At 43.6% G+C, this 19,519-nt stretch overlaps 1 protein-coding gene and 2 long non-coding RNA genes across 3 annotated transcripts in view; 2 read left to right on the top strand and 1 right to left on the bottom strand.

The window, feature by feature from the left end:
* Nucleotides 1–805: 805 nt before the first annotated feature.
* LOC111947530 lies at nt 806–1,185 on the bottom strand. The gene is made up of 2 exons (XR_002873392.1): nt 1,133–1,185; nt 806–1,042 (listed from the first exon to the last, which is right to left on the bottom strand). It is a non-coding gene; the product is annotated as an uncharacterized LOC111947530 (long non-coding RNA).
* A 4,460-nt stretch (nt 1,186–5,645) lies between these two features.
* LOC111947529 lies at nt 5,646–6,258 on the top strand. Its single transcript, XR_002873391.1, has 2 exons — nt 5,646–5,693; nt 5,803–6,258. It is a non-coding gene; the product is annotated as an uncharacterized LOC111947529 (long non-coding RNA).
* Nucleotides 6,259–10,995: 4,737 nt separating this feature from the next.
* The window catches only part of LOC100304467 (peroxisome proliferator-activated receptor alpha), a 34,749-nt gene continuing 26,225 nt past the window's right edge, over nt 10,996–19,519 (top strand). The window contains exon 1 of the mRNA XM_023955646.1: nt 10,996–11,190. The gene's annotated coding sequence lies outside the window, so the exon portion shown is untranslated. The remainder of the gene's footprint in view (nt 11,191–19,519) is intronic.

The following is a 19,519-nucleotide window of genomic DNA, read 5'->3' on the forward strand; positions in this document are numbered from 1 at the left end:
AGTATTTCGTGCGAACGACATAATAACCTGTGGGAACAAGATATTAATCTGTGGGAACAAGATATATTTTTATATCTTAATGTCAGGACACGGGCTCCGTACGATGACGATATAACTTGCGATAAATGAACAAATAGCAAAACAACTAAAAACATAATTTCTATTTCAAACAGTTTAATTTCAATAAAAGTCAACAAAACTTAAATTAGACTTCAAATGAACCTCCTCTACATAGGAGGGGAACATCTAACATCAAAGGGCTCCATCTGATTGGTCAAATGCATAAATGGATTTAATAGATTCATTAAATATTTCAAGCTGCCATAAGATTGTTTTAGCACATTTAAGATTACCATTTATCTCAATTTTCGCCAACTTTTGCAATATGCGTATTGCACAGCTTGATATCGCGATAACTATACATTTGCAATATATTGTGTAGGGCTATTTTATATTATATTATATTATATTATATTATATTATATTATATTAAATTATACTATATTATACTATATTATATTACACTAGATTATAATTAGATTATTAGATTAGATTAGAAATTAGATTAGATTATAAAAGTACTGTTACATTGCCAAAAAGTATTCAATTACAACTAAAAGGACTGGTGGGCTTAAAGTACTTAAGGAAATATAAAAAAGTAATCCTATTTAAATCAGCTTCAAGTACTGGTTACTATTTAAAAGAGCTTTTCTGTCCTATTTAGTACCGTACTTGTCATGGCTACAGAACACTTTTCGAACCCAGATGCTGGAACCCAGAAGAAACACAGCGGGAGGCGAGCGTTGGCGGGTAAGAGTTTTTAATACGAGGAGCAGAGAGCAGAACGTGAGCAGGTCCAGATGTCGGTTCCGAACTGAAAGACAGAAGCTAGCGGCGTCACTGGTGGATTTCTCTGTAGGCCGATGTTGACGACGGTGGAGACACTTGATGAGGCAGAGGCTCGTGGTGGGACCGCAGGAGAGGACAGACTGATGAGAGCGGCTGGGAACTGATTCGAGCGACCACTCGTGGAACTGGATTCCTGAGGGTGAGTAGAGAGAGAGACAGGTTTAGTCACAGGCTTGACGTAGCGAAAACGAACAATAGCTTGACTTGACGACCAACTATGCACCATCAGGGGCAACGGACTGGCGAAGACTGATGATCCTGTGGCTCCTTATGAAGGCGGATGAGGTGATGAGGTAAGTGGTCGCAGGTGTAGAGAATCAGCAGCCAAGCGGAGAGGAGAGGGGGAGGAGGCCGACAGAGGCACCATGTCAGTACCCCCCCCTCCACGACCGCCTCCAGGCGGTCAAGGGCGGCGATCAGGGTGGGCACGGTAGAAATCCTCAATGAGAGAGGGGTCCAAAATAAACGAGCGGGGAACCCATGAGCGCTCCTCCGGACCGTAGCCCACCCAGTCGACCAGGAACTGGAATCCACGACCCCTCCGACGGACGTCCAAAATCCGGCTGACGTCATAGGCCGGAGCGCCGTCGATGACCCGGGCGGGCGGTGGGGAAGTGGACGGCGGGCACAGAGGACTGTCCTGGACTGGCTTGATCTGGGAGATGTGAAACGACGGGTGGACCTTCAGGGCTTTGGGCAAACGAAGACGGACACAGGTAGGGTTGATGAGTTTGTCTATGACGTACGGACCGATGAACCGGGGAGCCAGTTTCTTGGAAGATGCCTGAATGGGGATATTGCGAGTAGAGAGCCAAACCCTCTGACCTGGTTGATAGTCGGGTCCCACCACCCTGCGACGGTTGGCGATCCGGCAGTTGCTCTCCTTGGTGCGGAGGAGAGCGGCCTTCGTCTGAGTCCAGACGCGTTGACAACGCTGGAGGTGATGTTGGACGGAAGGCACTGCCAGATCCAACTCCTGGGATGGAAACAGAGGTGGTGAGTACCCTAGGGCGGCCTCAAAAGGAGAGATCCCGGTGGCAGATGAAGGATGAGTGTTATGGGCGTACTCTATCCATACCAGGAAGGTGGACCAGTCCTTTTCATTCTGTGCCGCCAGACAGCGAAGAGCCGCCTCCAGCTCCTGGTTCGCTCTCTCCGCTTGACCGTTCGACTGGGGATGATAGCCTGACGAGAGACTGACCGTGGCCCCCAAGGCCGAGCAGAAGGCCTTCCACACTTGTGACGTGAATTGGGGGCCGCGGTCGGAGACAATGTCCATAGGGATGCCATGGTGGCGAAAAACATGGTTGACCATCAGGTCAGCAGTCACAGTGGCCGTGGGGAGTTGAGGAAGGGGAATGAAGTGAGCCATTTTCGAAAAACGATCAATAACAGTGAGGACGGTAGTGTTACCGTGTGACGGGGGAAGACCTGTGACGAAATCCATGGCCAGATGGGACCAGGGTCGATCGGGAGTGGAGAGTGGATGAAGCAGACCTGCCGGAGCTGAGGATGAAGATTTCGATCGGGCGCACGTGGAGCAGGCTGCGACATAATCTCGCACGTCCTTTTCCATGGCAGGCCAATGGAACCTTTTGCGGATGAGGTTAAGAGTCCGGTGAACCCCCCCATGGCAAGCCAAGCGGGATGCATGCCCCCAGGTGATGACCTCGGACCGAAGATTAGCTGGGACGAACAAGGTACCCCTGGGGACAGGAGGGTGGTCATCATTGTCTCTCAGGGCTTGGAGTACCTTGTTCTCGATGTCCCACGTGAGGGCTCCGATGACGCAGGTGGAAGGAAGGATGGTGGCCGGGGCGCGTTCTGATGGACTGTACTTTCGGGACAGGGCGTCAGGCTTGATATTTCGGGATCCGGGTCTGTAGGTGATTACAAAATTGAAGCGGTCAAAAAAAAGACACCAACGAGCTTGCCTGGAGTTGAGTCGTTTGGCTGAGCGGAGATAGGCCAGGTTCTTGTGGTCTGTCCACACGATGAACGGCTGTTCTGCTCCCTCCAACCAGTGACGCCATTCCTCCAATGCCAGCTTGATGGCAAGTAGTTCCCGGTTGCCGACATCATAGTTTCTTTCTGCTGGTGATAGTTTTCGTGAAAAATAAGCACAAGGTTTTAATTTGTCAGTTGAGGCCTCTTTTTGGGAGAGGACGGCACCCACACCGGTATCAGAAGCGTCCACCTCGACAATGAATTGACGAGATGGGTCAGGTTGGATGAGGATGGGTGCGGATACGAAAAGGTCCTTCAGTTTGTCGAAGGCTTGTTGGGCTTCAGTAGACCAGGCAAAGGGATGAGTAGTGGAAGTAAGGCGTGTGAGAGGAGATGCGATGCTGCTGTAATTCCTGATAAATCGCCTATAAAAGTTGGCGAAGCCTAAGAACTGCTGAAGTTTTTTCCGTGTGTCTGGAGGTGCCCAGTTGGCGACGGCCTCTATCTTAGAGGGGTCAGGTCGGATGCGACCTGCCTCGATGACGTAGCCGAGAAACTGAACGGTTGGAACATGAAATTCGCATTTCTCGAATTTTACATAGAGTTGGTTTTCCAGAAGTCTCTCAAGCACGAGACGTACGTGATGTTCATGCTGGGCCTGATCATGGGAATAGATGAGAATGTCATCAAGGTAGACGAAGACGAAGCGATTAAGGAAGTCACGGAGAATGTCGTTGACCAACCGCTGGAAGACTGCAGGGGCGTTGGTGAGGCCAAAGGGCATGACCAAATATTCATAGTGCCCTAAGGGGGTTTTAAATGCAGTCTTCCATTCGTCGCCTTCCTTGATACGAACCAGATGGTACGCATTGCGGAGGTCTAATTTCGTGAAGATACGGGCTTGTTGAAGAGAGTCAAAAACAGACGTGATTAAAGGCAAGGAATATTTATCTTTGACGGTGATCTGATTTAGTTCGCGGTAGTCGATGCAAGGCCTGAGTGTCTTATCTTTCTTAGCCACGAAGAAAAAACCAGCCCCCACAGGGGAGGAAGAGGGTCGTATGTGACCTAACGAGAGCGCTTCCTGGATGTACTGTTCCATGGCGCTCCTTTCGGGACCGGACAGGTTGAACAGCCGCCCCTTAGGTAAAGGAGCGCCAGGAAGGAGAGTAATGGCGCAATCGTAAGGTCTATGCGGGGGAAGAGCGCTAGCCTTAGATTTGCTGAAAACTGCTTTTAAGTCGTGATAGCAAGACGGAATGGAAGCCAGATCTACTGAGGCGGGACTCTCAGTATCTATGGGGGGAACACGGGGAACAGCGGACAGTAAACAGTTTGCAAGGCAATAAGGACTCCACTGAGTGACAGATCCCTGAGCCCAGTTAAATTGGGGATTATGTAATCTGAGCCAGGCGAACCCTAACACAATGGGGGTATGGGCGGACTGGGTGATGTAAAACTGAACTGATTCCCTATGGTTACCTGACGTGACGAGGAGAATGGGCTTGGTGCGATGGGTAATACGGGACAGGTGTTGTCCCCCGAGGCCCGAGGCTTCAATGGGGTTTTCTAGGGGCTCTGTGGGGATAGACAAGTGGTTAACTACACGAAAATCAATTAAGCTCTGTTCCGCCCCAGAATCTACGAGGGCCCTGAGATCATGAACTTGGCGATCGAGGCATAACTTGACAGGTAAATACATGAATTCTTTACCAGAATCTGTGGCAGATAACTCCCCTCGCGGCCTGTCGTCTAGCGAGGGGCTGGGAAGTTTAAACGAACTGGGCATCCCGAGACTAGATGGCCTTTAGCCCCGCAGTAAAAACAGGCTCCAGCTTCGCGTCTTTTGCGCCGTTCCTCTTCTGACAGCCTTGAGTGGCCGATCTGCATGGGTTCCTCCATAGTCTTGGAGGGGACAGCATACAGGCCTGGATCGATCGGTGGAGCGTGGATAGACTTAGTCGGGGAACGTGGAGCCGGATGACCTCGTTCTTTTTGGCGCTCACGTATCCTAACGTCCGACCGGAGAGCGGCGGACACTAACTCCTCAAAGGATCGTGCTTCCGGTTGAGAACAAAGGTGGTCTTTAATTTGTTCGTTCAAGGACTGGTAAAAAACGCCTTTGAGAGCCACATCGGGCCAGCCAGCTTCAACCGCTAGAATGCGGAAATCGATTACGTGATCGCTAACAGCACGGTTCCGCTGTTTGAGTGCGAGCAGCCGCCGGGTTGCCTCTTCCTGTTTACGAGGTTGGTCGAATATCAGGCGGAATTCGCCGAGGAATCGCTCGTAAGACAGGTGAGAGATAGGATTGGCAGAGAGATAAGCTTGGGCCCACTGGAGAGCTTTACTTCGTAGAGAATTAATGACAAGGGTGATCTTACTGTGGTCGGACTGGTAGAATCGGGGAGCTTGTTGACATATTAACTGGCACTGCAGCAAAAATCCTCCGCAGGCCTCCACCTCCCCGAAGAAAGGTTCCGGTTGGAGTCGGATGTTTTCGGTTGCGGACGGCACTCCGGAAGCGGAAGGAGCTGGGACGACAGGAGTATGGACTGTGGCAGGCGAAACCTGGGAAAACTGGCTGGTTAGTTCATGTAAGGTCTGGGTCATACCATCTAGGCGATGAAAGAGATCCTGCTGGGCAGCCGCCATTTGCGACAGAGCGTCCGCTTGACGTCCCAGCATAATGCCTTGTTGGGAAACGGCTAATCTGAGTCCTTCTGGGTCAGCTGGGTTGGGATTAAGGCCAGTCCGTTCTGTCATGGCTACAGAACACTTTTCTAACCCAGATGCTGGAACCCAGAAGAAACACAGCGGGAGGCGAGCGTTGGCGGGTAAGAGTTTTTAATACGAGGAGCAGAGAGCAGAACGTGAGCAGGTCCAGATGTCGGTTCCGAACTGAAAGACAGAAGCTAGCGGCGTCACTGGTGGATTTCTCTGTAGGCCGATGTTGACGACGGTGGAGACACTTGATGAGGCAGAGGCTCGTGGTGGGACCGCAGGAGAGGACAGACTGATGAGAGCGGCTGGGAACTGATTCGAGCGACCACTCGTGGAACTGGATTCCTGAGGGTGAGTAGAGAGAGAGACAGGTTTAGTCACAGGCTTGACGTAGCGAAAACGAACAATAGCTTGACTTGACGACCAACTATGCACCATCAGGGGCAACGGACTGGCGAAGACTGATGATCCTGTGGCTCCTTATGAAGGCGGATGAGGTGATGAGGTAAGTGGTCGCAGGTGTAGAGAATCAGCAGCCAAGCGGAGAGGAGAGGGGGAGGAGGCCGACAGAGGCACCATGTCAGTACTCACATTTTGAACTTGCATCTAAAGCTGAGTATTTGATTATATTTCAGATATTTCCACAAAAAAAAAAAAAAAAAAAAAAAAACATTTTTCAGACTGCTCTGTAACTGTTGCCATGCCACAGATCAGGCCCTATCAACAAAGCGGACACATAAGAAGGGGTCCAGATTACCAAGAACACATTGAAAACAAAAAAATAAGGGTTCGGACACAAAATAAATGTAAAATACCAGCAAAACTCTTCATGCTCTCAATAAACATGCCAAACTTTGAAAATCTTAAATCAAAATCGCAATTAAATTAGTTACATTATTTATTTTTTTATGAACTTTCACACAAGAACAACATAATATTTAAAATATATATACATAAAAAAACAATCTAATGATTTGAAAAAGTCATTATTTGTTATAGAAAAAACTTTTAATTCACTATTTTTTTTAACATTTGTTCACATAGAATTAATGGAAGAGCAATCAGACTATGTCAGACTTGCTTGCATAAAATTTTAATATTATTATGCTTATAGTGCCATATTACTAGCAAGTAGCTAAACTAACACAACTAGGAGGGAAACACAAACGTTGCACAATTGTATGCTAACACTAACCAAGCTAGGTTGACTAGTTCAACTATAGAAAAACCACCAAAGACAGTAGTGTTGTGATAAACATTGGGTGTTGGAGTGACAGCATTTCTCCAATCAGGTTCAAAGTCTGAACTATAAAAAGCTCCGCAGGTGAGTTCATACCTGCTTGCAGCAGCCCCGAACCGCTTCACGTGCTTGGAATGAAGATTGTCTATCAGACAGGAGCGCTCACTACGATTTAAAAACAACTCATACAATATCGAAGTACCTGCTGGTTCCAAGAAGATAAAATCCCATAGACTTCTGTTGAGAAATAAACAGCTATAACTCGATCATTCTATGTGTCAGAATAACTATTCTTGCTCTACTGCCTTTTTTTTAACATGTTCTTGATAGTCCTATTTTTTTCTAGATATTTTAAAGTGACATGCAAGTTATTCAAGTCATAAATTACCAATCAGATACCTCAATAAAAGTATGTGGTCTCATGTCAAACATTTTCAAGTGGCGGAGGTGTGACCTCTCAACAAGCTCACTCCTGACTGGCGAACAGTTGGAACTGGAAGTAAGACATTTCTGAGGGTGATGTCACACTCACTCCAGTTCTTAAAGCATACAGTCAATGGTCATGACAGAGTGGAACTTTTTATTTTATTTTACTGAAATATGAAATGATTTTGTTAATTGCAGAGAACAAGAGCTTTTCAACCTTACCATATGTAACAAAAAATATGTAAATGTTTTCCTTATGGCCATACAAACCCAATAACTATTCGTTTCAAGTAAATTCCCATGACCTTACAGTACATCCATCTGAGATATGTTGGTTTTCAGAGAAATGTCGTCCAGCTGTTTCATCCATGGACCACTACACATTGTCAGCAAGGTCAAGCAGAAGTACAGGACTCCACTTACTAGCTAAAAAAAGCTAGCATGTTCTGTTTTTCAATAGGTCCATCTGTGTGTAGCATTCGTTTTGTACAAAGAAATTCAAGACACATCTGTGGATAGAGGGGGGAGTTAAGTTATGTGAGGGTTCCCGAAGGACTCCAATATCTGTGTTGATCATATTGATGGGACTATTTTTTGTGTGCAATGATCTCTTAGGACTTTTAGATAACTTTATGTGGTGAGATTTTTCTCCAGATAACCTTAGTCCTTCCAAAACCTTTTGCAAATATATTTTTATTTGATTTTATAGACAATTTGTTTCTTGCTTTTCTTTCAATTATTAATCGTTTGTCAGATTTATTTTACATTCTGAAATGTTAAATTAAGGTGAAACAAGATCGGTGAAATTGTGTTTTATTTTAGTATTACTATTTACTAAGTTTAGACGTTTTGAATAAAAGTTTTATCACTCTTTGTGTTGAAAGCAAGATATACTGATGGGTTTAAAGAGTGTGTGCCAACGTGTCAATTTTACTCTCGAGCTTTGACCCAAGTTGTAGACTAAATCCCACATGTGGCAAAGATTTGGGACAGGGAGCTGGAATGAGCAGTTTTGTAAGCAAACAAGAGAGCAGACAGTAGACTGACAACGAGTTCTGGCATGAAGTCAGAGCTGCTTTATTAAAAAACTTTCTATTGCAACAGTTTGACTAATACATTTGTTGCAAATTCTGGTCTTAAGCAAAGTCATCAATCTACTGATGACTTTTTTTTTCGGAGAAGAATAAAAAAAGTGCAGATTTAGCAACATTTTAGGAAATTTACAAACTCAGGGTATATTCATCAGACTGGACACATTTGGTTTGCTTAAAGTGAACCACACTTTGTTTCTCCCAATAATCCAGAACAAATTTTCTGTCTGAATACACCCAAGCGTATCCTGGTCCGGAAACGGGGGACCGTTTTCTGACCCATCTTTGGAGGTGGTCTCGGTTCGTTTCCAATCGGACTGAGCTTCGGTTCGCTCTGAGACTCCTCAATCTGAAAAGGGTCCGAGCCCGGAGCGGAACAGCTGAACTAAAACGACCACCGTAACCGGTCATCAAGTGATGTAAACAGATTAAGAAAGAAGCAACATATGAGCCGCGGACAAATGTAAAGCAACAATTGTCAGGTTATCAAACAGATAAAAGGGTCTAACTGTTTACTGGTCAGAAAACTCTGAAAACGCTTCTGACATGCCTTCATGTGTGTCATTATACAACACGCACCCGACGCTGCTGTGAGATCATCATGAAAGCCACCTTGTAGTTCCTTAACAGAATTCTCTTCAAATAAATCCATAAAACCACAACGATGAGACACAGCAACTCACTCAAATGTGATCTGATGAATGCAGGCTCATTAAAACAACTTTTAACGTGACACACGTTGCTTCTCACTGTTTTCACAACAATCCATATGTCATAAACACTTATCAAAACACCTTCTTAGCCTTCTTCTTGCCTGTAACCACCTTGAGGCATGCCTCCACAGTACCAACAAAGAGAGTAAAAAGTGTTGTACCTGATGGTGATACAAGCATTCAAAACTGGTCAGCGAAATAAAACGTTTGAATCAGTGAACTATCCCAACAAGGATTGCAAAGCGCAGGACTTCCATAATTTCTGCCTGTAGTTGCTTTGCCAAGCCCTGGTAATTCCTGGCCAAGGACTGAAGAGATCTTTAGTCACGTGGTTTCGTTTACAGGATTTGGTCCGAAACAGGGAAGTCTGCTTGACAGCAGTCTGAATATGGACCAAACACAAGGTTCAGAACTCAATCCAGACCAAATGATTTTTCCAGTCTGAATGCACCCTTTTTGGGTTAAAATCTACCAGAGTGAACTACAAAGATCATACCAAATTACTATAGGCTCTACTTATCTTCTAAGCATGGTATAAATACTTTTTGGAAGCAAAATAAATGAATGAATTTCTTCATCTACAACTGGCTGTATAGGCCTTTTTAAAATAATAACGACAATAAATATTTTGACAGTCATCTTAACTTTTCCCACCAAAAGTGTTTTTGAGATTTCATGGAATCAGCCATTTTGAAATGAGCATAAAAATCCCTTCTACTGCCCCTAGTGGAATGATGATGAACGACAGGGCCAAAAACATAGACCAAATTATATATAATAAGGAATGTTTTGATCATACTAATAAGATAAGGATAACAGAAATGCATGTATCAAGTTTGATACGAATGGTTATTCAGGGTTAAATTAAAACCTCTGAAAAGAAAAAAAAGATTTGAAAAATAGGAGGCTTGGACTTGCAAAGTTGTTAAACTTCTTTCGAAGCCCTTTTCAAACTTTGGTTACTGTCACAAATCATTTTAGATTGATAGATAGATAGATAGATAGAGAGAGAGAGAGAGAGAGAGAGAGAGAGAGAGAGAGAGAGAGAGAGAGAGAGAGAGAGAGAGAGAGAGAGAGAGAGAGAGAGAGAGAGAGAGAGAGAGAGAGATAGATAGATAGATAGATAGATAGATAGATAGATAGATAGATAGATAGATAGATAGATAGATAGATAGATAGATAGATAGATAGACAACTTTATTTATCCATTCGGTAGGTTCCCGCATGGAAATTGACATCTGCATCGCGTACAGCACTGGTTGACATACATATATGAAGAGCAGTATAGTAATCAGAGAAGTAGAACAGTAAAAACATTAAAAATAACAGTTTAAATATCTGCAAAGCAGCATTTAAAAGAAAGCCATTCAGGCCCTTTCCCTTTCCCTTTCTGTCCCCCTCCCCCCTCCTAAGTGGTGGTTAAAGAGTTTGATGGCACGGGGGACAAAGGAGTTCCTCAGTCTATTTTACTTCTGTTTATGAGGATTTTTTTGTTTTGTTTTATCAGTTTTAAAAGAATAAATAAACAAATAAAAATGTATTCCCAAATTTTATGTCGTCCAAACAATAATTCTGTCCAGAATATATGATTAGATTGAATTTTACGGTTTTAGATATTTTGTTATAATATTTTAAACAAAAAAAAAGTAAAAAAAATATGTCTACATCAGTGTGTTTTTTTAGACAACAGACATTTGTAATTATTTGTTGGAGTTTTCAGGCAAAACACGTGATATGGAAAAAAAAAGGAACGTTCTTTCTATGGTGTGTCATTTTTGGAGCCCTCTTCGTCCAGCATCCTCGGAGGAAGAGGCTCTCTCTGTGGTTAGGGGGCGTCCTCCTCCAGGGAAACGGCTGCGCTCTTCCCATTCGCTGAAATCATAGGTGTGTCTGGACCGGAGGGGGGGAGGCGGAGGGGTCTGAGCCAGCTGTCAGTCATGACGTCACTTCCCGCGAGCGCTATGGCTCTGCCGAGTTTGGACGTGGTGGGGGATTTCTGACAGCGGCGGCGCTGCGGGGAGAAAGCGGGGACGTGACCAGCGTGAAGAGCCTTCTCCCCTGTCCCGCCCGTCCTGCTCCTCTAACTCGGCGAGTCCTCCGCGGCGGCTTCATGGCGGCCTCGGACTGCTAGAAGGTTAAGGTAGGGGGGTCTCCTCACTTGGGTATCCACTCTGTAAAGTGCAACCGTCCTCCCACAGACAGCGGCTGGAGCTCCGAGAGGAGCCCCGCTGATAAACAGGCATGTTTGCAACCTCCACACAGACCTTTTAAGGGGGGCTGATTAGTGTGCACCTCTGTTTGCAGGATTCGGGGATTCGGGGATTCGGGGTGCCTTGTTATTGTTTGTGTGGCAAATCAAAACCTAGTTCTCACGCCTGCGCAGCTTGTCCGCCAACAGACGTTTCTGCGTGACGTTAGGGGGCTGTTTAGTGAGACCCACAACCAAAAGGCTGTTTGCTTTTGTTTTGCATGCTTTGTGTTCTGTTTGTTGCTCTTCTTGCACTGTTTGCTGTGCAGGATCTCATTCATTTTGCAGGGAGGCATTACAACTTCCATGAGTTGGCTGCAGACCTCCGTGCAAATAGGTCTAAATCGAGTGATCAGGATGCACCACTTTGATAAATGCACAACTCTGCCACCCAACATTTTGCACACCACTTTGATGAAAATTGTGTTTTTATGCATTTTATTGTGGCATTTTACTCACGGAGGACAAAAATGGAGTCCAAAAATTGCATTTCTGAGTATTTATTTATTCAAATTGTTGTGAATCAGTAGCAAAATGCTGTTTGAAAAAACTTGTGTGACACAGAAGCTACTACGGCAAGCCACAAGCTCCCTGCTCCGCTGCATTCTGATGCATCCACTTGCAGACAAATAGATCCACGTACGTCTTTGTCTGAGCTGGCATCTCGCTCAGGACTGCACGGCTGGATAGCTCCAATATAGCTACCACTATTTTATGCACATGTTGGGGGTGTGAGTTACCCTAAAATTCTACAAGTTTTTTTATTTTTGCCTAAAAACGGCATAATCACAATTAAAAGACCGTTAGGAATACTTTTACCATAGATGAAAAGATGATTAGAGAGGGACCTAAAGTGCAATAACAGGGCAGCAGGGCTTTGTGAGTGGCACAACACGCCTCTTCCTGCCATCAGGCATGGCATTCAGTCTGTCCAGATGTTCGAGAACGCATTCAAGAAACGAGTTGCAAAAATGTGTAGTGGATAAATAATTATATCTAACTATTTCTAATATTTTGAAATGAATGACAATCATTGGGTACGCTACAGGATAACAGCCACAGATGATCACCTCTTTGGTCCAACCGTAGCCCATGACCGTTATGTCTTATTCTTGTTGAACAAGTGAGTAACACCAACCACATTATTTTCTTCCCTTTATAATAATTCATTTATGAACATCCAGGCTACCAGTTCACTTTTGCACCGTCAATAAGCTGCAGAAATGCAGAAAGCAGTTATCATTGATTAGGACTGATTGTCTGAATTTTTACAGCTTTGAGCCTTTTTGTGTGTCTGTGTGTGTGTAATGCATCTGCGCGTCACATGACCAGTTTAGCATGTGGTCTTCATATTGGACAAACAGGGAGGGGCTTCTTCTTCTTGCACTTTTTTTTATTCTTTACTAGCAAATGTCCGCCACATACAGTTGGAAGAGGGTTGATGCAAAATGTTGAAGGGGTGCAAAGTTTGCGAATCTCGCTTTTTCTTTCACAGCTTTATTCCGTTAAATGAAAGTTTTTAACTTTCAATGAAAATTTTGTGCGCAGAGCCTGAAAACTGTCGTAAAACTTGCAGAGCTATATGTAATTGCCAGAGTTTTCAATGCAAATTGTTCATGCGCGTTTACTTAGACTTCTAGGTGAAAGTGGTCGAAAGCGGTGTAAACGTAGCTTCAGATTTTGTGGCACAAAAAAGGGAAACCATGATCGATGTGTAGCTCTTTCTACGTGACTCCCCTACCCACCCACCCACCCACCCACCACACACATCCCAGAGAAAAAAAACAATCAACAAAATCTGCCCTAACGGTGTTCCTGGTAACCAAACATGCAATCCTTTTGCAGCTCCACTTGTCACCGATTTTGGTTTCAAGTTCCACCACCTCACAGCTTTCATTTGTTAGTAGCAATTTTTTTTTTTATTTTGGAAACATGGCTCTCTTGTATGTGGGTTCGCCTGCCGTCAGAATGAGTTATTATGAGAAGTGGCTTTTAGAGTTTGCAACCAGAGTGACACTAAATTGATAAGTGAAAGTTAAGGGTTTCTGTGTACGTGATGACAAAAAAAATGTGTTAGTTCCAGGCTGCTTTTCCAAGTACTGTAAGTCTCTTGCACTAGTCTGTAAGCATTAACCAACTCCTTAGTTCAGTCTGCATTGCAACGTGTCGTGTACCTTGGGTTCAAAGATCTTTTACTACATCTTATCTTTCTGATGTGTGCTGGTTAAAGTCAATTCATAGTTGTGTAATTTATCCGTGAAAAAAACTTTTTTTGGTGTAAGAGAAAAATGTGACGGTTAAATCTTTAAGCAAACGTTGATCAGATGGTAGATGGAGATTCAGTTGTTAAGAAAGAGGCAGGTGAGTATCAGTAGGGTGGGGGTGCTGTAACAGGTTGGAAAAGTGTGTGTTTTAAAACTGCCTTGCTCAAAGACGGCCTTTAGCGATTGTTGTGTTCGTCACATTCCTCTGTTTTCTTTTCCTCCAACTTTGACATGCGGTGGTGACATTGACAAGTGTGACTTTTATCTGCTGCTGCTGCTTTAAATGTGTATTTCTTTGTCCCAAATTCTACCCACAATGCACCAGAAGGTAGAGAGAGAGAGCCCTCTAAGCTTGGAGAGGGAGAGACAAGAACAGAATGTGAAGTAACGATGTTTCAACTCGGCCCCTCAAACAGGACTTTCAGGTTCTCTTCCTAACTGAACACAGAAAAAGTTCAGGTGTCCCAGTAGCAGCTACTTCCAGAAAAATGAATTGGTGTTGAGAAAGATTTTTTTTGGTATAATTTGGATTATTACTATTTTTTATTTGCATACTATTGAAATTAGAATAAATTATACCTTCACTATTATCCCTAATAAGTTATCAGCTAAAACTATAAAATATCACACACTATTTAAAACAAAAATAATGAAATAGTTACTTTTACTGGATGAAAAGTAGAACAAATAAACAGCGTCTGAGGGCTTCTAATATTATCCATGACCAACCACTTTACAGCCACCTGCTAAGCTCTGCAGATTTGCTGTTCACACTGGACCTCTTAGATCAGGTTTCACTTTCTTACCTGAAATAATACACACAGACAAAAGGGAAGTCTTTTATTTTTAGTCCAGTCCTAATATCTTATTTGCTATCTTCTTGTTTTCCAGCTTGTGCCCGACATCAGCAAGCTTTGACCTTTATCTGACCCAGGTCTTCTCCCCTTGAGCCTTCCTTATGGTAAAGTCCCTGAGAGTAGAATAGGATTGGGGGCCTCCAGCCAGGTTTATAGTAAGCAGCTCTGAACAGGAGATTGTCTGGACTAATGTTCAGGATGGCTTCCTGGATGTCAGCTGAATCTCGGCAAAAGGAAACACAAGAAGGATCATAACAATGAGTGAACATATGCAAATATTCTCCATATGTCTAGTTGGTGCAACCAACAAATCCGCTTCATAGTATTTTTTTTTGTCCCCTTCTTCAAAACCTTTTTACAAAAACGGGAGAGCATGGAATGAATGAGGAGAATGTTCTTTTTTATTATTATTATTTTTTTTACATATATTCACTTTTATACTATCTTTAGCATGTTTCCCCCTGCTTTGTTTGTGAGGTAAGAGCTATATGACATTGCTGCAGCCTCCACTGATAAAGAACCTATACTCTCTGCTGTCATTTTAGAATGAAAAGACAATCATAACTGCCAACAACATTGTCCAGAGATAAGGGGCCCAGTACTGCTGCATATCTCCAAATGTATTAGGATGTACCGACTCTTCTTGCCAAAGCTTAAACCATTATCTGTTTGTGCAGTATGAACTGACACCAGTTTTTAAAAGCTGCTACAAGTAAATCTCACCACGACTGACTGGCCTTTGTGTTTCTGTTGTGGCGTCAGCTATTATTGTGATGATGTTCCTAGGAGTTTATTCTTATCTTTAGTACACAGCCAAACGGACCTTACATCCATGGACTAACGTGAAGAGCAAATATCCATGACACTCTTCTTTAGTGAAATATGAAATATTAGGGGGGGTGATAAATAGTTTATTTATTTATTTATTACTGATCTTTTTAGTGATTTTTTTTTTTATCCTGCATCCCGCTCTCTTGGGCTTCTGTTGTTTGGAGTAAGGTCGACCCGTCCGTCTGTTTAGTTTTACGACTTCAGACTTGTAGCAACAAACCACATGCTACAAAATCAGTTTGAAGGCTGTTTCTACTAAAAGTGGAAGTTCGACAAATTTTTCCAAAAGCCTTGATCACAACGCCCTCTGCAACGCACGTTTAAGCGGCCACTTCCAATGAAGTCTTTGTAAACTCGTGTTTTTGGCTTCAAAACTCTTGCGTTTGAGCAAAGCTACGCACATTGTTAAGACAGTTTTCTCTGGCTGTACATACAAAACGTGTGTCCATTGAACACCTGCTGAAAGTTAAACCTAGTTGGAATTTGACCAATCACGGACTTGGATTTGGCAATGCTGTATGGAAAGCATTCCTTTTAATTCATGAAAGTACTACTGTCTGAAAATTAATGATGGAGGAGAATAATTGTGGTTTGTGCTCGCCAGAATGATATGACAGAAAGTCTTTCATATATAACGGAATAGAGCTGTGAAAGAAAAAGCCTGGACTAAGATTTGCACAATTTATATCGCTTTGACATTTCACACCAAGCCTCTTCCAACTGTAGGTGACGGACATGCGCTAGTAAACAGTAGAAAAGCGCATTGGTGAGGTCACACACTGATGTTAGTGCAGAAGGCCTGGCTCTTTAGCCTCCATTCTAATTCATCCCAAGGTGTTCTATTGGGTTCGGGTCTGGACTCTGTGCAGGCCAGGCAAGTCCATCCAAACCAGACTCTGTCATCCACATCTTTATGGACCTTGCTTTATGCACTGGTGCACAGTCATGTTGGAAGAGGAAGGGGGACACTCCAAACCGTTCCCACAAGGTTGTGAGGATGGAATTGCCCAATATGTTTTGGTATCCCCAAGCATTCAGAGTTCCTTTCACTGGAACTGAGGGGCCAAGTCTAAGTCCTGAAAATTAAACCCCACACCATTTTCCTCCACCACCAAATTTTACACTCGGCACGATGCAGTCAGAAATGTACCGTTCTCCTGGCAACCTCCAAACCCAGACTCGTCTAACAGACTGCCAGATGGAAAAGTGTGATTCATCTCTCCAGAGAAGGCGTCTCCACTGCTCTGGAATCCAGTGGTGGCGTGCTTTACACCACTACATTAGGTGCTTTGCATCACACTTGGTGAAATCTGGCTTGGACGCAGCTGCTCGGCCATGGAAACCCATTCCACAAAACTCTTTGTGCTCTGTACTTGGGCTAATCTGAAGGTCACATGAAGTTTGGAGCTCTGTAGCAATTGACTGTACAGAAAGTCTGCGACCTCTTTGCACTTCAGCATCCGCTGACCCCTCTCCGTCAGTTTACTTGGTCTACCATTTCATGGCTGAGTTGCTGTTGTTCCCAAATTCTTCCATTCTGTTATGATAGAGCGGACAGTTAACTGTGGAATATTTAAAGCCGAGGTAATTTCACAACTGGATTTTTTTGCACAGGTGGCGTCCTGTGACAGTCCCTGGCTCAAATTTACTAAGCTCCGGAGAGCGGCCCATTCTTTCACAAATGTTGGGAAAAACAGTCTGCATGCCCGAGTGCTTGATTTTATACACCTGTGCCCAGGCCAAGTGATTAGTACACCTGATTCTGATCGAAAGGGTGAGAGAATGCTTTAGGTGATATAGTGTTGCTTGTAAGACTTTAAAGTGAGTTGTGAGCTACATTTTAGAGGAAGCATAACAGTATTTTCAGACCATAGTACTTGTTCTATGCTAGAGTCTTTAGTTGCACTCAGTGACCCTAGAGTGTCACTTTAGTTGATCTGTCACTGAGCATATGTGGTTGATACTCTTCCCACAAAAACAAAGGCTGTCTTGCAGCGACGAAGGGGAGCCTAACTCCACAGTCATGTCAGAAAATGACATAAAATACACACAGCTGCAGCTGAAGACAGACATCTCTCAGCTTCCTGTTGTTCTTGTTGGGTTTGTGTTTGCTAAAACCCTTCTCTGCTGCTCTGAAACAGAGCAGAAAGGCCTGTGAAGTCATTTGAATAGGGAAAAAAACTTTTTTCTTTGTTTTTGCAAGTGTTTTGTTATTTCAATCGATGTACTATTGAAGCTATGGATTTAAAGGGGTGATATGTTGATAATATTTACATATTGTGTCCGAATTACCTCCCTACTTGCTAACTTCTAATAAACTATATAGTGCGGGACTATCTAGTAGACTGGATTTTCTAAAGCAATTCGGACCCCATGCTCACTACATTTTTTTAATGCCAAAACAATTTCCCAAAATAAGTATGAACATTTTACAAAGACTATTTAGAGAATCCATTGAATTCTCAAGATGAAAATGTAGATGATTTATAAAAAAAAAATTTTTCACATGAAAAATCCTTCAAATGCAGTGCATTGTGGTCTGTATACACTAATCCAGTAACCATTGATGCACACTAATTTTTCCCAGACTTTTGGGAAATTTCTAGAATGCTCGATTTTAGGTACTGTAGATTTGGAAATCCCTTAAAAATGATGAACGCACTATATAGTACACTAAGTAGTGAAGGGATTCGGACACAACATAGATCAATTTTCAAATGTTTTATGCTATTCCACATAGGCCTGGGGCGAAAAGTCGATTGAATGAATTAATTTGAAATTTTTGTTAGGGGCGATTTACAGAATAACTTGACCGCGACTCCTGCCGCATCATCACCGAAGCGGTCGCTTTGCATATAGCCAAAGACATGGTACCCATTCACACGGCAGTATGGCAAGCGACAAACATCAACATCATAGCACACACGAAACAGCAAGGGACAGCTTGCTTACCAGTGAGAGTGGGAAGTTTGTTCCCAAGAAAGGAATAAAATTCTCTATCGTTTAGAACTGGGATTGGTTTACTGCCATAGACGTGGAGGAAGAGAGCCCATGCTGCAACATTTGCCTGCAACATTTGCGCGCGCACCCACAACACTTGTGCACGCTCTCAGTCATTCTTGCGTGGCATGCGCTTCTTCCTCTTACACACATGTGCAGCGTGCTGATCATTAGTTAAATAGTTAGTTGTTACTGTTATTTGTTGATAAAGAATACTGCATTGTAATTATAACTTGTACCAGTATTCATTTGCGACGCGGGAGCCGGAGGATATTGTGTGCGGCGGCAGCGGTGGGTGAGGTGGGTGGGGTGGTGGCGGTGGAATATGGCTGACCACGAGCGCGACTCCTGCTGCTTCATCAGCTCGGTGATCAAAAGTCCCACACCGTCCCAGTTCTAGTTTATATCTCGTGGGACACATTTGCATATAGCCAAAGACATGGTGCCCATATATACCGTGGAGAAGACGGGGTTTATTAAGTTAATTAAAACCTTAGACCCCAGATATGAGCTGTATTGTTAATCCTTTAGAAAATGGAGTTACTCTCAAGGTGAATGTTTGTCTCCTTTAGTCTAGACTACAAAGTGTGACATAAAACACAGCTGGGACTTTGATTCCAAGAGTCTGTTCATTTATTTATTATTCATCCCAGAAATGGGGGTTACATTTTTCTTGCGTTTGATTAAATCAATCAAAATTTGCTTTAAGTTGTCTGCCGTTTGTACTTATTGCTTTCCTTAAGAAGAGGGGGGGGGGTCAGAAAAAATCGGAAATCGAATTAAAAGAAATAAAATCGGCCATATCGCCCAGCCCTAATTCCATGGTTGTACCATTCACGATGCTTTTTTTACTGACACTTTAACTCCTGTCCTACATTTGTCAAGAGGTTAAAGCAGCTGGAAACGATCGTGGTTTCTCCACTTTGAAATTTACAGCTTGGAGAAAGTACAAGGAAATTTTGAAATGGCGACAGCGTTTGGAAATGAGGAGAAAGGGGCAGCTAGGAGACAGGACTTGGCAGAGAGCTGGAAAAAAAGTTGCTCAAGGATAGTGTAGTTGCTCTGTCTGCTGGTATTTCAGACATCTGGGAACGTTGAGGGTCAGAAGCACCACCAGCTCAGCTGTTGATACACAGAGGTACCCAGCTTAGCTGTGGCTGTGCAGGGGTCAGACTTCTACATCAGCTGTGTCAACTCTGATAAATATTACTCTCTTACAGACAGAAACTGTACAGATCATAAGTGCTTGCTCATAACTTGGTTGTTCTG

Source organism: Oryzias latipes, chromosome 6, assembly GCF_002234675.1.
Source record: "Oryzias latipes chromosome 6, ASM223467v1".
In the NCBI taxonomy this organism is placed as follows: Eukaryota; Metazoa; Chordata; class Actinopteri; order Beloniformes; family Adrianichthyidae; genus Oryzias; species Oryzias latipes.